This window comes from Mytilus galloprovincialis, chromosome 14 (genome assembly GCF_965363235.1).
Source record: "Mytilus galloprovincialis chromosome 14, xbMytGall1.hap1.1, whole genome shotgun sequence".
In the NCBI taxonomy this organism is placed as follows: Eukaryota; Metazoa; Mollusca; class Bivalvia; order Mytilida; family Mytilidae; genus Mytilus; species Mytilus galloprovincialis.
The window spans coordinates 56522631-56539865 of NC_134851.1; the positions used below are offsets into that span (position 1 = coordinate 56522631).

Below are 17235 nucleotides of genomic sequence, written 5' to 3' on the forward strand. Positions count from 1 at the left end.
ATATCAATTATATGGTCATTTTTATAAATTTTCTGTTTACAAAACTTTGAATTATTCGAAAAACTAAGGATTTTCTTACCCCAGGAGTAGATTACCTTAGCCGTATTTGGCACAACTTTTTGGAATTTTGGGTCCTCAATGCTCTTAAACTTTGTATTTGTTTGGCTTTTTAACTATTTTGATCTGAGCGTCACTGATGAGTCTTATGTAGACGAAACGCGCGTCTGGCGTATAAAATTATAATCCTGGTACTTTTGATAACTATTTACACCACTGGGTGGATGCCACTGCTGGTGGACGTTTCGTCCCCGAGGGTATCACCAGCCCAGTAGTCAACACTTCGGTGTTGACATGAATATCAATTATATGGTCATTTTTATAAATTTTCTGTTTACAAAACTTTGAATTATTCGAAAAACTAAGGATTTTCTTACCCCAGGAGTAGATTACCTTAGCCGTATTTGGCACAACTTTTTGGAATTTTGGGTCCTCAATGCTCTTAAACTTTGTATTTGTTTGGCTTTTTAACTATTTTGATCTGAGCGTCACTGATGAGTCTTATGTAGACGAAACGCGCGTCTGGCGTATAAAATTATAATCCTGGTACTTTTGATAACTATTTACACCACTGGGTGGATGCCACTGCTGGTGGACGTTTCGTCCCCGAGGGTATCACCAGCCCAGTAGTCAACACTTCGGTGTTGACATGAATATCAATTATATGGTCATTTTTATAAATTTTCTGTTTACAAAACTTTGAATTATTCGAAAAACTAAGGATTTTCTTACCCCAGGAGTAGATTACCTTAGCCGTATTTGGCACAACTTTTTGGAATTTTGGGTCCTCAATGCTCTTAAACTTTGTATTTGTTTGGCTTTTTAACTATTTTGATCTGAGCGTCACTGATGAGTCTTATGTAGACGAAACGCGCGTCTGGCGTATAAAATTATAATCCTGGTACTTTTGATAACTATTGTTATCAAATCTGCCATTACCAATATATATATAAATTTATATATATATATTATATAATTGCAAAAGATTATTACCCTATATATTAATGCGACCTTTGACCTCAGACGATCTTTTAAAGAATACATCTATAATTACATAAATTATCAATTTATGTAACGAGAAAGCCACCTTCGAATCAGACTATTTACCGGGTGTGAAATAACATGAGTAACACGACGGGTGGAACATGTGGAGCAGTATATGCTTATTTTTCAAGAACACCTGCGATCACCGCAAGTTTTTGAATGAGTTCCTGTCGTGTTGTCTTCTGTTTTCTATGTTGAGTAGTTTGTACTATTATTTGTCTGTTTGTCTTTGGGGTTATTTTTTGCCATGTCATTGTCAGTATATTTTTGATCAATGAGATTGAAGTTCCTCTGTTATCTTTCGCCCCTTTTTTATGATAGTCACATAAAAATCTATTCATTATAACGAAATGTTTTTAAAGTTAATCGTCTGGAATAATATAACCATAAAGATACCCTGAACTTGCATTAGTATATACCTCCAGATTTTCGTTCAAATTATTTCTATTTTCGGTAAAATAATCATATCCCTCTGGCAAATTAAGGTAGCACAATACAAAGATTTTTTCACTCTGAATCAGACAAACTTTTAACTGATGTAATTCATTTCATCCTTCTTTACATTTTATAAATGAGGTACCAAAAGAAAGAAGAAAGATTAAAAAATCTTTCAAATTGTGATAATTTTATTATGACATAATTATCACATAATTAATTATTATGTAATTAGTTGCTATATTGTGATGTCTACACTTGAATGAATTTAGCGTCAATGTTCTTCATAGCATCCTAAAATATTTTGTAGATTCTTGTACAAAACAACTTGACCTCCAAAACTGTGTCTCAGATTTCCAAAAACATCAGTAGAACACATTTTATACCCAATTGAATTTAGTGTATTGTGGTGTTTTGATTAGTGGAATGTCAAAGCACTTAGAGTGATTCTTTACTTGCTTTTCCACAATATTTGTTGTGTGGTATTCTTCGAACTTCTTTGCAGTTATGTTTCTCTTAGGACGTGCATTTTGGAGAAATTCGTCTGATTCAATAGCAGGAATAAGCCCTAAACCACTTTGTACATAAATATCAACTTCTAGCTTGTTCGTCTTGCAGTTGTTTGGAGGTCTTGTAGTTCCAGTTTGTCAAGCATATTGGAGACACACCCGACCTCTCTTGACTTGTAACCTATGGTGATCAATCTTGCCGCTTGACGTTGTACCCTTTCTAGCTTATTTATGTTTGTTATCATGTTGGGTACGATACTATGGCTCCAAATTCCATCGTTGATCAACGAGCGAGATGTAAGCTGTTTTTTACAATCTTGTGGGCAGTATTTCAAGTTTCTTCTTTGAAAGCCTACTGTTGAATTTACTTTCTTTGCCACGTTTAATATGTGGGTGGTCCATTTGAGGTCTTCCGAAATTTGTAGGCATAGGTACGGGTTGTGCTTTACTTGTTGTAGTATGTGTCCAATTTAAACTGTAGATTTTATGGCTTTTGTTTCTGATGCTTATGATGTAGCATGTTTTTGCATTGAACCGCATTCCCAAGTACTTCTGACAAAATGATGAGGCCTTAGAAAAAATTATTTAAAAGTTATCCTCCCTGTCCCTTCGCCATTCATAAGCGCTTGAACTGGGTATCATAAGATTTAATTCCAAGCTCGTCCCCTAAACACCTGCCTTAGTATATTGCACGTTTTACTCTCAATTAGTCTTCCCTTTTGCGTAAATAGTTATTTCCTTGATTCGTTAACAATGTTTACCGCATCTGATAAGTTTGTGTGGTCTTACAGTTAAGCCACGGTGATTTAGGCTGATCAATCATCATTCTTTATGTCAAAGTCACATCTTCAAATGCCATCAATGTCTCCCACGCAGTCTTATTTTCCTTTTCAAGCAATCAGAGAACCATATCACAACTGGTAAATACATGGAGCACAATAAGTGTGTGTAATCACTCATTGCCAGGTGCATTTGTAAATATATTTATCCAAAGCTTTTTGCCCTCCCAAACATAATCCATAGTTCGTCTACCCCTGTCACGGAATAGCGAATCAATAACGACTATTCGAATCATGACTCGTGCAAGTTCGTGGTTCATTGCATCAAACACATGCAACATGATTATATTGTCAGCCTCTTAATGTGAACATGGTGATAAACTTGAAATACATCTCAAGGTAGATAAGATAGAATATCCTGAGCATTTGTTATAAGAAGCAAGAGCTACATTTAGGAGAAAGGGAATACACTGACGAATCAAGAGTCAAAACAAGATTACGACAATAAGAAAGAACTTTTAAGTTTTCATTCGCAACAGCTTGCTCAATAGATTTTGAGGGTGGTAGTTGTAGCAACAATTACTCAGTATGTTCTGTGCTATCCATCACATGGTGATGTTTCAAGCTTAGCATCATGTTCACGTAAAGAGGCTGGCACATTAATCAAGATGCATGTGTCTGATGCAGTGAAACACAGACTTAACTGAGTCATGACTCGAACATTCGATACTGATGTTGATGTCATTGCGGTTTCGCTTTTCAGTGACCTAGGGGCAGACAAACTTTGGCTTGCATTTGGAAGTGGGAAAAGCTTCAGATATATATCTATTCAAGACCTTTCAAATACACTAGGCATTGAGATATTACACGTTTGCTGGAAAAGGAACTGCGTTGGTGACATGGATGGTGTTTAAAGATGTGACTCTATTATTTAGAATGATGATTGATCATCACCAGATATGGATTTGACAATGTCATTGATAGAACGATACGTGGTTTTGTTGTACGATCGAACAAACTTATCAGATGGGGTTAACAAAGCAAGAAAACATGTGTTTTTGGAAGAGGAAATACTTATTGAGGCTATTTCCACGACTCGGTCTAGTCTTTTTCAGCAAGTAAAACGTGCAATATACCATGACGGATGTGAATGAGTAACAAACTTGGTATTGGTTCCTTTTGTAACTAGTTCATTCCTTATGAATGGCAAAGGGGAAAATATTATTCATGGCACCCTTTTCAACAACTCTTTTGTGAGGCCTCTTAATCTTATCAGGAGCTTGTACATTATAGATGTAGAAAACAATACCACGATCTTTGTAAATTTGGAAAATGAGCTCTCCGATTGTGAGCAAACATGTATATCATGTATATGTGGCCATAAATAAGTCATTCTAAAGATGTTTAACAACTTTAGTGATTTTATTTTGTTTTAATCAATCTATCCAAAACTCTACATCGAATATATGGATTGAGGACTCATCTTTGTAATTTTCGCCATATTGATTTTTTACCGGATGTGTTAATTTTGTATTTAATCATATGCAATTGAATAGAATTAGTGGTTTTGAGGATGACTTATAGCCAAAAGTTTTATGACAACCCCAAAAAATTCATTTAATTTACAGTTTGAAAAAAGTAGAATATAAAAATGAAAAATTATTAATATTTCTATGTCCGCCATATTGGATATTACCGGAAGTAAGGATTTGAAAGACACATGTCTTATACATTGTATCCATGAGAAGCACCAAAGAAAGGTTCCTGCACAATATAATGATAGTAGCAATACTTTAAAACACATTTCAATTATCCTCCCTAAAAATAAGCTTTTTGTAGTACTATATCCGTCATGTTTGATTTTACCGGAAGTAGGGTTTTTGAAGACATCTTATCTATATCATTTATCCAAAAGTAGTACAAAACAAAGGTTTATACCAAATATTATGATAGTAGCATGTTAATAACACCTTTTCACATACTAGCCTTCGATATAGGGCTAATTTAAGTATGATGTCCGCCATTTTAGATTTTACCGGAAGTGAGGCATTTTTTTCAAATGCTTTCCTATCTGAAATGTAAGTGAAATAGTTGAGGAAGGTCTATGCCAAATTTCATGCTTGTAGCAGGATGTGCACAATTTTTCACAAAGCCGCCGTACTAAACACCATGGTCCGGTGTTTAACATTATGTGTGTGTCTGTCCCAAGTCAGGAGCCTGTAATTCGATGTCTTTCGTTCATTGCCAATTTTCATATGTACTTTTCGTAAATTGACTTGTACAGTAATTAGGCCGCTAGTTTTCTCGATTGAGTTTTTCACCTTTGTCCTTTTTTGTCTATATATGCAGTAATGTACTATTTTCATTTTCTAACAATGGGTCATATCGACGTTTCATACAAACAGAAGGTAAACTTTACAATGAAATCACGCACACACACATAGTAACGAGTCAGTCTTTTGTAGATAATAGTGGTCATTTAAATAAGTTTATTTATCTATCACAACATTTTATAAATGGACCAATAAAATCAAGTAAATGATATCTGTGCACAATATCATAAAATATATATATAGGGAGGTGAAGTAGGATTGTCAATGATAAAACTCATAACCATGAATTTAGATAAGACACGATGTGAGCAATTTTTTTGCAAGTTAATAGCACAACCTTCAACAATGAGCATAATCCATATAGGACTTTTAACTTTAGGCTCAAACCAGAAGAAATGTAGAAATACTATAAGGTAGAAAATATATACAAAACAGTACACAAACAACAAATACAATTGAATTAAACTCAAGATAAATGAAGATACGAATAATTATTACGAACTATAATTTCGCTATTGTCATATATATAAAGATCTTTGTGTGTCTTTTGAGTAGAATGCATCTTATTAAAACTCAGATAAGCTAGTACACCAATAATATGTATATGTATATGTCTTTAATGAACACAATTCATTATTTGCCAAATGTGTTATTGATATCCCGATATGATGACGATAGCCTTAAATGTACACACACAAACTCATCTTTAAAATATTTCATTCAAAGCAAAACCATCCCATCATGGAAAAAAGCGAAATACAAACACTCTGATATTACTAATAGTAAAGTTATTGCTATCCTTTGACTTTATAATTTTTCAACAATGCCATTTAACTTAAGAATGCATCACACATGTAACAAAGTTAAAATCATAAGAAACGAGTGACCGATAAAAAATAATAGTATTCCAATTCTTCAACCAATGCATACAATACATCATAAACTTAGTCTTCTTTGCACGATTTTATCATTATTTTCACATATTTCGTATAATTGTCAATTTTTTTTCAATCTGTCAGTGTTGTTGTGATAATATGGCAGGTTATTAAAGTTCGTGTTTTGAAGCCGAAGTTAAACGATTGTCACCGGTTTGTCAACAACAACAAAAAAGCATGGATATTCAGCACGTGTTTTAACATGTACACTCAGATATTCCTGGAAGAAAGCAATAAAAATAAAGTAAACTTCTTCTAAATATGAACAAATACAGAAATATTCTTCAGAAATAAGTATATATATATATGTTTTATAATGAAAACTATCCATTGAGTTATAAAAACATGTGCACTATTTTTTTTATTTGAGGTTTCTTATGACTTTAATGATACGATCAAATAAAGATGCTGAGTTAATTACTATCATGTTTATGTGCAGACTTTTCCTACTGTTTGATGTTTTCAATGACTTCATCAAGTACTGTGTGTGCTTCTTTTTCTAGTTCGTTGATTTCCTTGTGGAGCATTTTCCTACATGCTATGTACGCAATCGAAGAGAATACGATAGTACCGACAACTGGTATAAAGTTTAAACATCGCTTTGCCATAACTTCGGTAGACGTCATGACTTTGTCTTTAATTTCTCGCACTAACAGACTTTGATAATGAGGAAGTTTGCTCAACAATTTCTGATCCTCGATTTTCAGTTTATCACAAGTGTGTTTAATCTTATCTTCAGTCAGCAAACATTCCTTCATATAAAACCGTATTTCAAATTGAAGTATGGGTACGTCCACGCAGATATCTAACGGCGGGAAAAGTATTGCAGCACCTGCTGCCGATAAGAGAGAAACACGGTACGCACGTCGGATCAACTCCTCCTTCTTTGCTTTAATCACCTGGTGCCATAAGGGTGGTATAGTAATGCCTCCCTTTTGTTTTGTGGAAGCGTCTTAAATATTGCAACCATAAGCTTGTCGAAGTCGCCTACTGACGGATCATAATTGGATATTATAAAGATACTTGTTGTTGGAATTCCGCTGTTTTTGATATTTTTAGCACAAACTGTAACTATTTCTTCGTGAATGTTCTCTCCTGTGATGCCGTCCATTTTGGCACTTATGAAGATTTTATCGACGTGTCACGATACTTATCTATCCCAAATTCATGTATTTGGTTTTGATTTTATATTTTCTATTCCATAGGATTTGGCTTATGCTTAGTCCGTTTCTGTGTGTGTCACATTTTAATGTTGTGTCGTTGTTTTCCTCTTATATTTGATGCGTTTCTCTTTGTTTTAGTTTGTTACCCCAATTTTGTTTTTTGTCCATGGATTTATGAGGTTTGAACAGCGGCATACTACTGTTGCCTTTATTTATTTCTTACAGAAAATAACGGCTTTCCCATTTTACGTATTTCCCTAGAAAACCAGGCAACATCCTGTGAAAAATTCTTATTCGACATCAAAAGCACAAAATCAAGATTCTCTATTTTGAGCGATTTGAGATATTCATAACCTCTCTCATATTGTATTGTTCCGCAACCAACACCATCCGTAATGTGATGTTAGAAATGTCCTTAATTGTGTATTTTGTTGTTTTTTTAGTTGTATTACCTTTATAGCCCTGGTCGGCAAATCCTTTGTCACCTCTTTTTATTCCACGAAAAGTATTAAAAAATGTTGATTTACCGGAATCACTTTTCCTAAAAATTCCAATTTGAATATTTGCATCTTTCCATTCATTCGATTTTATCCTAATAAAATCAAAGAGAAATCTAACGCCCTGTTGTGCAATAAACTTTTCTGTATGTGTTCAACATCCTCAACTGTTGTCCAACTATCCAATAAATCCATTTCCTAGAAAATAAGTGAAATATTTGTTCAGAAGCAAGAGACATTTTAAAAATATTCACTGAGATACTACTTTTAGAACTTATACAATTTGATAGGCTTTTATCTATTCTTTCTGTTTGAACCAGTTGTAATAAGTTTTGCGATCGATTTCCCATTCCACGGGTGTCATTTGGTTTAACGAGAGAAATGATCGTGAAAGAATATCTAACGGTGGTCAAGTATTGAGAGACGATCGTGAAAGCTCCGGTAACGGATCGTGAAAGACATTTAATGTAAATTCTAGTTCAGCTTAATTTTCAAAACGCGCAACAAATCCGAACAAAAAAATGTGTCTGTCAAATTTGGTTTAAGTTCCTCAACATAACTGTGAAATAAGATAAAGAAAATATGCAGTACTATATGAAAAAAAACAAAGGGCGCAATGCATGTTTATGAAATTAATTACAAATAACACGCTTTATGTACCTATAATGGTCATATTTCAGTTTATCATGATGTATTTGATCTTTAATCTTTGGTGTATCTGATTGTACAGTAAAATTAAAGTATGTTCTTCCCTTAAAAGCATTAATTTGTATATGAAAACCATGAATTTGTTGAATTTTCATCAAACTTAATCGTGAAAGATCAGGCAACGCATTATTTTGAGCGTGAAAGATAATGCATGACCAGACCTAATACTAATAATCAGAAATCAGTATTTCTTTTACCATTTGATAAACCTGCAACTGGTTGACGCCTGTTACTATTTTGTTAAGAATGAACATTAAAACTATTTTTTTTCTATTCAACACTTTATCTCGAAAGTTAAAAAACAACAACTAAAAACATGTCTAAATAAGTGTGAACGAATCAGCTCTGAGAATCGGTCAAGTGCAATTCATGCAGAACGACACTATTTAGCCAATAATATGGATATTCAACGTTTAAACCAAAATGATATCCATCAAACAAAAAATTACAGCAAAACAACATGCATAATTTGAGATTGAACGATAACCATCATTTTGTGCAACAGTACTTTCTTAAGTTCTTTATATGCAACACAGATGTGGATTGATTTAACCATATACTACAGACTATAGAATACCAGAGCGCAAATGCTACAATCTCTCGTCTGCTTTAATTATGATAGTATATTTGTTGAACGTCTATAATATCAAGGGTTTTACTAGATGTGTCAAATGAATACCAGAGCGCAAATGCTGAAATGTCTCGTCTGCTTTACTTATGATAGTATATTTGTTGAACGTCTATAATATCAAGGGTTTTACTAGAAGTGTCAAATGCGCTTAAGATTGTCAAAGCTTCATAAAAAGAGTTCAAGGTCAGAACACTATGCCATACAGATCTCTACACTAATCCCGTACACCAAATAAATGTGTTCCGATCCTTACAGTGCCTTAGAAACTGACAAATGTAAAAGTTATGATTGGCCAAATAATTCGGAACGTTAGGTCAAAAGTATATGAACCCTGACCGACAGCCAGACATAGACATCTTACTATCTTTCAATATATCAAATACAATTGACGTCATCATAGTCATATTTTTTTTATGAAACATGCAGACAGACATGTACACCATCCACGAAATACCTTGGCGCTATAGCATCCATGTATATATCCAAAAGGATAAACAACATAAACCGAACATCGCCGATTAATGCATGATAATGAGTTCGATGATATTTGAAACCTTGCAGAAGTCGAAAATGTACACCTTACAATCATAACAACAGACATTTATCCTAAAGCTTACCGAATCCGCGACACGGACTTGACCACAAAAAAGTTTTTTCATCCACGCAATGAGGCAAATTCGGGGTCAGGTGAATCTTGTCTGACGGACATGTAGTTTATATGATCCATTATATAAAATGTGGGTATCCTATAACTCGTGATAAGTGAGTACTTCACATGACAATCAAAAGCTTCATCCTACAATCATCCAACTATATTACATTTCATTTTCTGAAAATGTTAATACTTTGAAATGCTTAAACCTATTGAGGATGTTGACCTATCTAGTTTTTCTCAATACCAATAACGAAAATAAATCATGATATAATTGAAGAATAATTTGAACATCTTCGTAGCATCAGATCTTTCACGATCCTTTTCACGATCTTTAAAAATGCGGTACGTGATCTTTCACTATCCGAAAAATCAATTTTTGTGTAAATAGTTCTTTATTTACCAAGTTTCAGATAATGTTTATACAAAATAACTATGAGAACCATTTGATTAATTCAAATAGAATGCCCTTATTCGGATAAAAGTAGTTTTTCTAGTCGAATTTGTGAAAAAATCATGTTTGTTTACATTTTATATGTCATTGAAATGTCGAGAAGCAATCTTCTTTTTGTTGTTTTTTAATAACTATGTACTTTTAAGACTGGTTATTCTCACATACTGATCATAATGTTGAACCATTTTGACAGACAGTTTTATTTTGTCGTTAATTTGTCTGTGTAATTAATTAAATTAGAATATTTATTGATCTTTCATATGTCTTCTCGATTAAATGTCTTTCACGATCCGTTACCAGAACTTTCACGATCGTCTCTCAATACTTGACCGCCGTTAGATATTCTTAAACGATCATTTCTATCGTTAAACCGAATTACACCCGTGCATTCGATCAAGGTCAACGTTCTTTCGCATATATTGCAAGATTTCAACAAAATACCTTTTTAATTTTCTTCTACGATATTAAAAAAACATACTTACCTATACCTTATAAATTGGAATAATTTATAATTAACCTGTATATGAATATGAATAACGAGCTTAATTTATCTGGGCGTCACTGGTAAGTCTTGTTTGGACGAGGCGCGTTTTTGACGTAATGAATTTTAAACCTGATGCCTTTTGTTATCTATTATTCATGTGTTTCTATGCCTAATACGTTATGCTATTTATTTGTATTGTAGTCCTGTATTATTATGTTGTCATTTTAATGTTATATTTAACAATGCCATCAAAGTGCGAGGTTTGGCATGCCACAAAACCAGGTTCAACCCACCATTTTTTTCTTTAAAAATGTCGTGTATCAAGTCAGGAAAATGGCCATTGTTATATCATAGTTCGTTTCTGTGTGTGTAACATTTTAACGTTGTGTTTCCGTTGTGTCGTTTGTTTTCTCCTATTTTTGAGTGTGAATTCACATTACTATAAGACGTGTCACGGTACTTTTCTATCCCAAATTCATGTATTTGGTTTTGATGTTATATTGGTTATTCTCATCGGATGTTATCTAATGCTAAGTCCGTTGCTGTATGTGTGTTACATTTTAATGTTGTGTCGTTGTTCTTCTCTAATATTTAATGCGTTTCTCTCAGTTTTAGTTTGTTACCCCGATTTTGTTTTTTGTCCATAGATTTATGAGTTTGTAACAGCGGTATACCACTGTTGCCTTTATTTAATATAAAAGTATTCAGTTTAAAGTGAATAATGTTAACAAAGAGGGACGACAAATACCAGAGAGACAGTCGAAAATAAACTGACAACGCCATGGCTAGAAATGAAAAGGACAAACAGATAACAATAGTACACATGACACAACATAGAGAACTAAAGAATAAACAACACGAACCCCACAAAAAACTTGGGGTGATCTCATGTGCTCTGAAAAGGTAAGCAGATCCTGCTCCTCATGTTGCACCCGTCGTTTTGCCTTCTACATTTTTTCAAAATGTCAAATTAACTAATTTTCGTTTGATGTACCTGGTCGTCCCTTACATTTTATCTTCGAATGAGAAATATTGATATTCAAATATGCAACTTTCTGATAAAAAATATTCTGAGTACAATGCTCAATAAGTATGCTAAAGTTTGAACTACTTTATACAAAACATCTTTTTCTCGGAGGGAAAAATCTCTTTTTTTGCAAACATTTCACAAATAGATTAACGTTTTTTTACTTTTCCTTACTCTGTTACTTGATTTTATTTCATTTTAGGACATTCAGCAAATTTAAAAGTTATTATAAATAGCTTTCTTGAATTCAAGATAAGATTGTCTTCATTTACTTAACTTGAAAAACAGTAAGTGTCAAGTTACAAATAGGTCAAACCTCAAACGTTGGGGTACGTTATGTAATATCCTTTTGAAAGGAACATGAAAAACTTGAATTAAGAAAAACGCTTTTTTGCAAAACTAATCACTGATCCAAAAAAAATTTATGTACCTTATAAAAAGGGAAGAATTTAGAATAAACCCGTCACTGAATGACGAGATAAATGCAGTTTGAAGTGAGATAGGTTTAACTTATTTCAAAATGTCAAATCCATTCAGTTTAGTTGGATATACTAAGTAGTCCTTTACATTTTGATTAAACAAATGAGAAATAATAGTATTGCTTTTATTCTTTTACAATGATTATAGACATTTAGATATGTAAACATCTTTCATATTTAAAAATCATTCTTCAAATGAAAAAAACTAAAAACAATTAATTGGAAAAAAGTGAAATCACAAAAATACTGAACTCAGAGGAAAATAATTCGGAAAGTCTATTCATCATGCATAAAGCTACCAAATTAATGATGCCCTCGGTGAATAACCCAGACATTAACAGAATTCGATTTAATAAATATGATTGAAGATAGTAATGAACAAATGATGAACTTGATATTTAACAGTTTAATAGAATCAAATAGTTACAGTTTTCGACGGGACATTATTTGTTCCGTGAAAAATAACCATTTAGTTAAGAGGACTAAAATGATTTAATTGTAATCCTTGTTCAAAAACTGTGTAAATATACATCACAGACATACAACATATTAATCTGAGAGAGACGCCAACAAAAAGATGAAGCTTATAACAAATTTGACACTGACCTTACTCAAAAAGTTGTTGTAGTTGATAGTTAATATAGTTTATGGTATATGTTTTCTAAATAAAGTACAAATTAAATAAAAATAATAACGAGGGTAATCAAAATAAAAATACCTATGTGTTCAGTCGCACATCAGCCCCACCTCATAAGAAATAGTTGCGAAGGACAAAAAAATGGGAAGAATAAAGTAAAACAAAAAGATATACACTTAAAATCAAAACGCAAGACCCTCTTGTAATATTTCAGACACTGAATATTTATCAACTAGGTGTTAGTACTTTCGAATGAGCTATTTTTTCTCTCTTCAAAATATTCAAAAAGTACCTTTTAACAAACGAGAGGTCGGATATATAGTATATTCAAAGAGCAATATATTCAGTAGTAGCGATGTGATTATAGTGTGATGAATACACAATCAAAATATATATGTATGTTATCTCAATATGTCTTGTTTATCAATTTATGTATTTTGAACTTTGGTAAACTAAAAATGTATTGATGCTCCAATCTAAAGCAAAACTTTCTCTCATTTAATCACAGTGTATCAATATGTAAACTGGTTTGTATATCTTTTTTTTTGTATACAAATTGTATATCTATCTATATGCAAACAGTTCTGAGCATGTCTCCTACATACGTGTGTGTACGTGACAAATATGTCGTTATCATCGCAAATAAAGTACCAAATAGTATCGTGTGTGAGTGTAAATTACATTTATACATATTATAACTGTTTGTTTTGTTTAGACATCGTTGATAAGATAATGAAATTTTATACGACTGCCATTAAAGTAAGAGGTTAAGGGCATTCGATACAGCTTCTCGATAAAATGTCATTTTTATAATTTTGTAATATGTTGTAGGCCTTGGCGAGTTATAAAATAAAACACAAAATAAAACATAGGCAATGTTATAAATTTTTTGAAGCAGATATTTTTCGTCGTTAATTATTAAGATCGGGTCCAATCTGAAGCTGTGATAAAAAGGAAAAAAATAAATCACTACACGAATAACTATTCAATTATTCAAGCCTTGCTTGACATTGCGGACCAGATGCTCAAAGTGGTATTTTTTTAAACCTAAAAAATGGAAATAAACTGTTTCTTAAAATGTTATTTTTATCATTTTTCTGCATAAACTGCATTTTGTCATGCTTTCTCCAAATCTCAAAATAAAAAATATTGGTCACCGTGCTTGATTCCATGATAAACGCGATTTATCCTAAAAATTGCGTCCCCTCTTTTTAACCTCAACGTTAGCCCTAAAGTGCACGACGTCGCTGGCAGACAATTTCGACGTTATCTCTGCAAATTACCGGCGACATTTTTCAGATGTATAAATATTGCTTGTAAAGTACTAATATATATATATATATATATATACAACTCGTCTAAACATCAACCCAATAATGTTAGATCTGTAAATTTGCTTTCGCAAATTTTTGGTTCTTCCCTCGCCGGGATTCGAACCCATACGTACTTATATATATATATATATATATATATATATATATATATATATATATATATATATATATATATATATATATATATATATATATATATATATATAAGTCTGAAAATTACTCCAAACAGTGTTAGAGTTTGATTTTCTACTGACAATTTTTTGTTCGTCCCTCAGCGGGTTTCGAACTCACACCTTTGATACACTACAGCACCAATCGCTTAGCCTCATGTCCAGCGCTCTAGACCACTCGACCACATCCGCTATATAAAATATAACTTCAATAGTCGTAGTGTTACCTTGTCACGGAAGGCTAATCTAGAGATAGACATGAGACACGTGTTTTTTAAGCGTGTGTGGATGTTATATTATTATTTTTATACACAATGTATTTTTCATTATATATATATATATATCTATAAATTGGTAATATTGTTTCCGGAAATAAAACATGTGAATAACAAATACCTCTCTCTGTTTGTGGTCTAAGTGAGAAGCATCTCAAAAAAAGATCTAAGGGACTGTTGATAATTTGTACGGCTTTTAAAATTAAAGACTCCGCAATTTAGAACTTGACATACAGGCACATTTACTGTACACACTCGTATATTATTTCATACCGTATGTTGACCTCTACATTTGTTTTGTTTTGTTTGGTGGGCTGCTGTGTCATTACAAATATTCCTTAAAATCCTTTTATTCACGTTTTAATCACTGATAAATCCGTTTTTGTTGATACGAATTAGACAGTAAATCAAATTTAACGCGCAATGCAATTCGAATTAGAATTTACGTAAGGACGTCAAACATTTCGAATGCGAATTAAACTAATTCGAATTGAATTAGTCAATGCGAATCGAATTCGAATTACGTGTGAACTTAGCATTATCCTGCAAACGGACCTTCTTTTTTTGTACATAAATTGCAGCACATACATTAGGCCATTAGGCGTTACTTTTTTGAGTTTGAACTGTTTTACATTGTCATTTCGTGACCTTTTATAGCTGACTATGCAGTATGGGCTTTGCTCATTGTTGAAGACCGTTCGGTGCCCTGCAGTTGTTAATTTCTGTGTCATTTTTGTCTCTTGTTGAAAGTTGTCTCATTGGCAATTATTCTACATCTTCTGTTTTATGTGGTCAGAAAACAAAAGCAAACTCTTATAAAGGAGAATCTTCAATTTCCGAAAGATTGCTCTTGTCCAAACAATGAAACTATAACTTTGAATTTTTTGATTTGGCAAAAACGATTGGATTAGTTGCGATTAAAATTCTTCTCTGATAGCCTAATTGGTAAATAACTATATATTTTTTTTCACCATAGCGCGTACATAAAATATCGCACGTCCATTCCTCTGTCTGTCCTTCCAGTCCTTCTGGTTAATTATATTTTCAAGTGAACAATTCTTGCCAACTTTTTATAAAACTGATATCGTATGGATACGTTCGAAAATCAGTGCATATCAAATATTCTTTAAAAGAGTTATGCCATTTGGAAACATTGATTATATTGAAAATTGCATTGTATTTACTGTCATTCCGTCATTTCTCTAATATATTTACAAATAATACATAGAACAAAATAAACAGCTGCGCTACGAGCGCATGATACGCCCGTCGTGTTATGAAAAAACCCATTATACATGTTTTTAAAATAACACGGGGGTTGTACAGGAAGTCATGCTAAGTATATCTTGATTCATTCATTATTCTTGCTCAATAGTAAGTTTGTATATAACAACATGTTTTATATGATCTCCAAATTGAAGCTCAATAAAAATTCAAGAACTCAAAAATGAATTAAAGAGTCATCACGAAAAAGTATACAGATCTTAAGAATAATTTAACTTAAAAGTATGTGAAGTTTTATGCAATAATTATAAATAGTTTCTGAGATATGGCGCGACATGTGAAAACCCCCTCTTTTTGTCATAAACTCAATAACTCTAAAATTAATTTTTGAATCATCCTCAAAAAGTATATACAGATCTTCTGATTAATATTACTAAGAAGTGTGTAAATTTTGAGCAATAACCATAAATCGGTTTTGAGTTACAGCGAGAACTGTGAAAAAAAATCTGGTTTAGTTACAAAGTCCTGTAACTCAAAAAGTTCACCAAAAATTAAACAGATCGTTTGACCATCATGACTGAAAAAAAACAACCATGTTCAGTTTAATGAAATTTGGATAATATGCTGTTCCATGTTTACGACGGACATTTGTGTACCATAATACGTCCCGTAAAAACAAATTACGGGTGTAAAAACATATTGTTGCCTATTGCCTTTTGTTAGATAAAATACGTGCAACGTTGAGGAAATGAGAACTTTGTTCTTTTATATTAGCGGCGTGTACCTACATTTTCGGTATTAGTTTTAAAATATCAATGGTTTCCTGTACTGCAATAAAATGTCATGGATGATGAATGATAATAAAAATGATAATTGACATGCATGATATTAGTAACACCAAAAGGGTAAGTCGTCTTGAGATTGCTCACTTTACATTATTTTGTTGAAGATCTGAAAGAAACAGTAATTGGTTTTATTTCTTATGATGTTATTAGACTGTTATCCTGTTAAAATTAAATGCACTACGGTTAATGGCGTAGAAGTTAGCATGCAGGAGAAATAGAAAGTGGAGCATCGAAATTCCACATTACGTTTCTTATTACGGAAAATTACACGCATCTTTTTGCGGGAATTCAAACGCTTAACGTCGTGCCAAGAGTTAACTCCCTTGAAACTGTATCGGATGCCCTTAAGCTAAATTTAAAACCAGGTTAAATCTATCATTTTCTGCATAAGAAAAATGCCTGTATCAAGTCAGAAATATGACAGTTGTTGTTTATTCGTTAAATGTGTTTGAACTTTTAATTTTGCCATTTAATTAGGGACTTTGCGTATCAAATCTTCATCTGAGTTCAGTATTTTTGTGATTTTTCTTTTGACAGTACCTCGACTACCTGAATAACTAACT

At 32.6% G+C, this 17235-nt stretch overlaps 1 protein-coding gene across 1 annotated transcript in view; it reads right to left on the bottom strand.

The window, feature by feature from the left end:
* The window catches only part of LOC143059511 (uncharacterized), a 162689-nt gene that overhangs the window by 72701 nt on the left and 72753 nt on the right, over positions 1-17235 (bottom strand). The gene's annotated exons all lie outside the window — the stretch shown is intronic.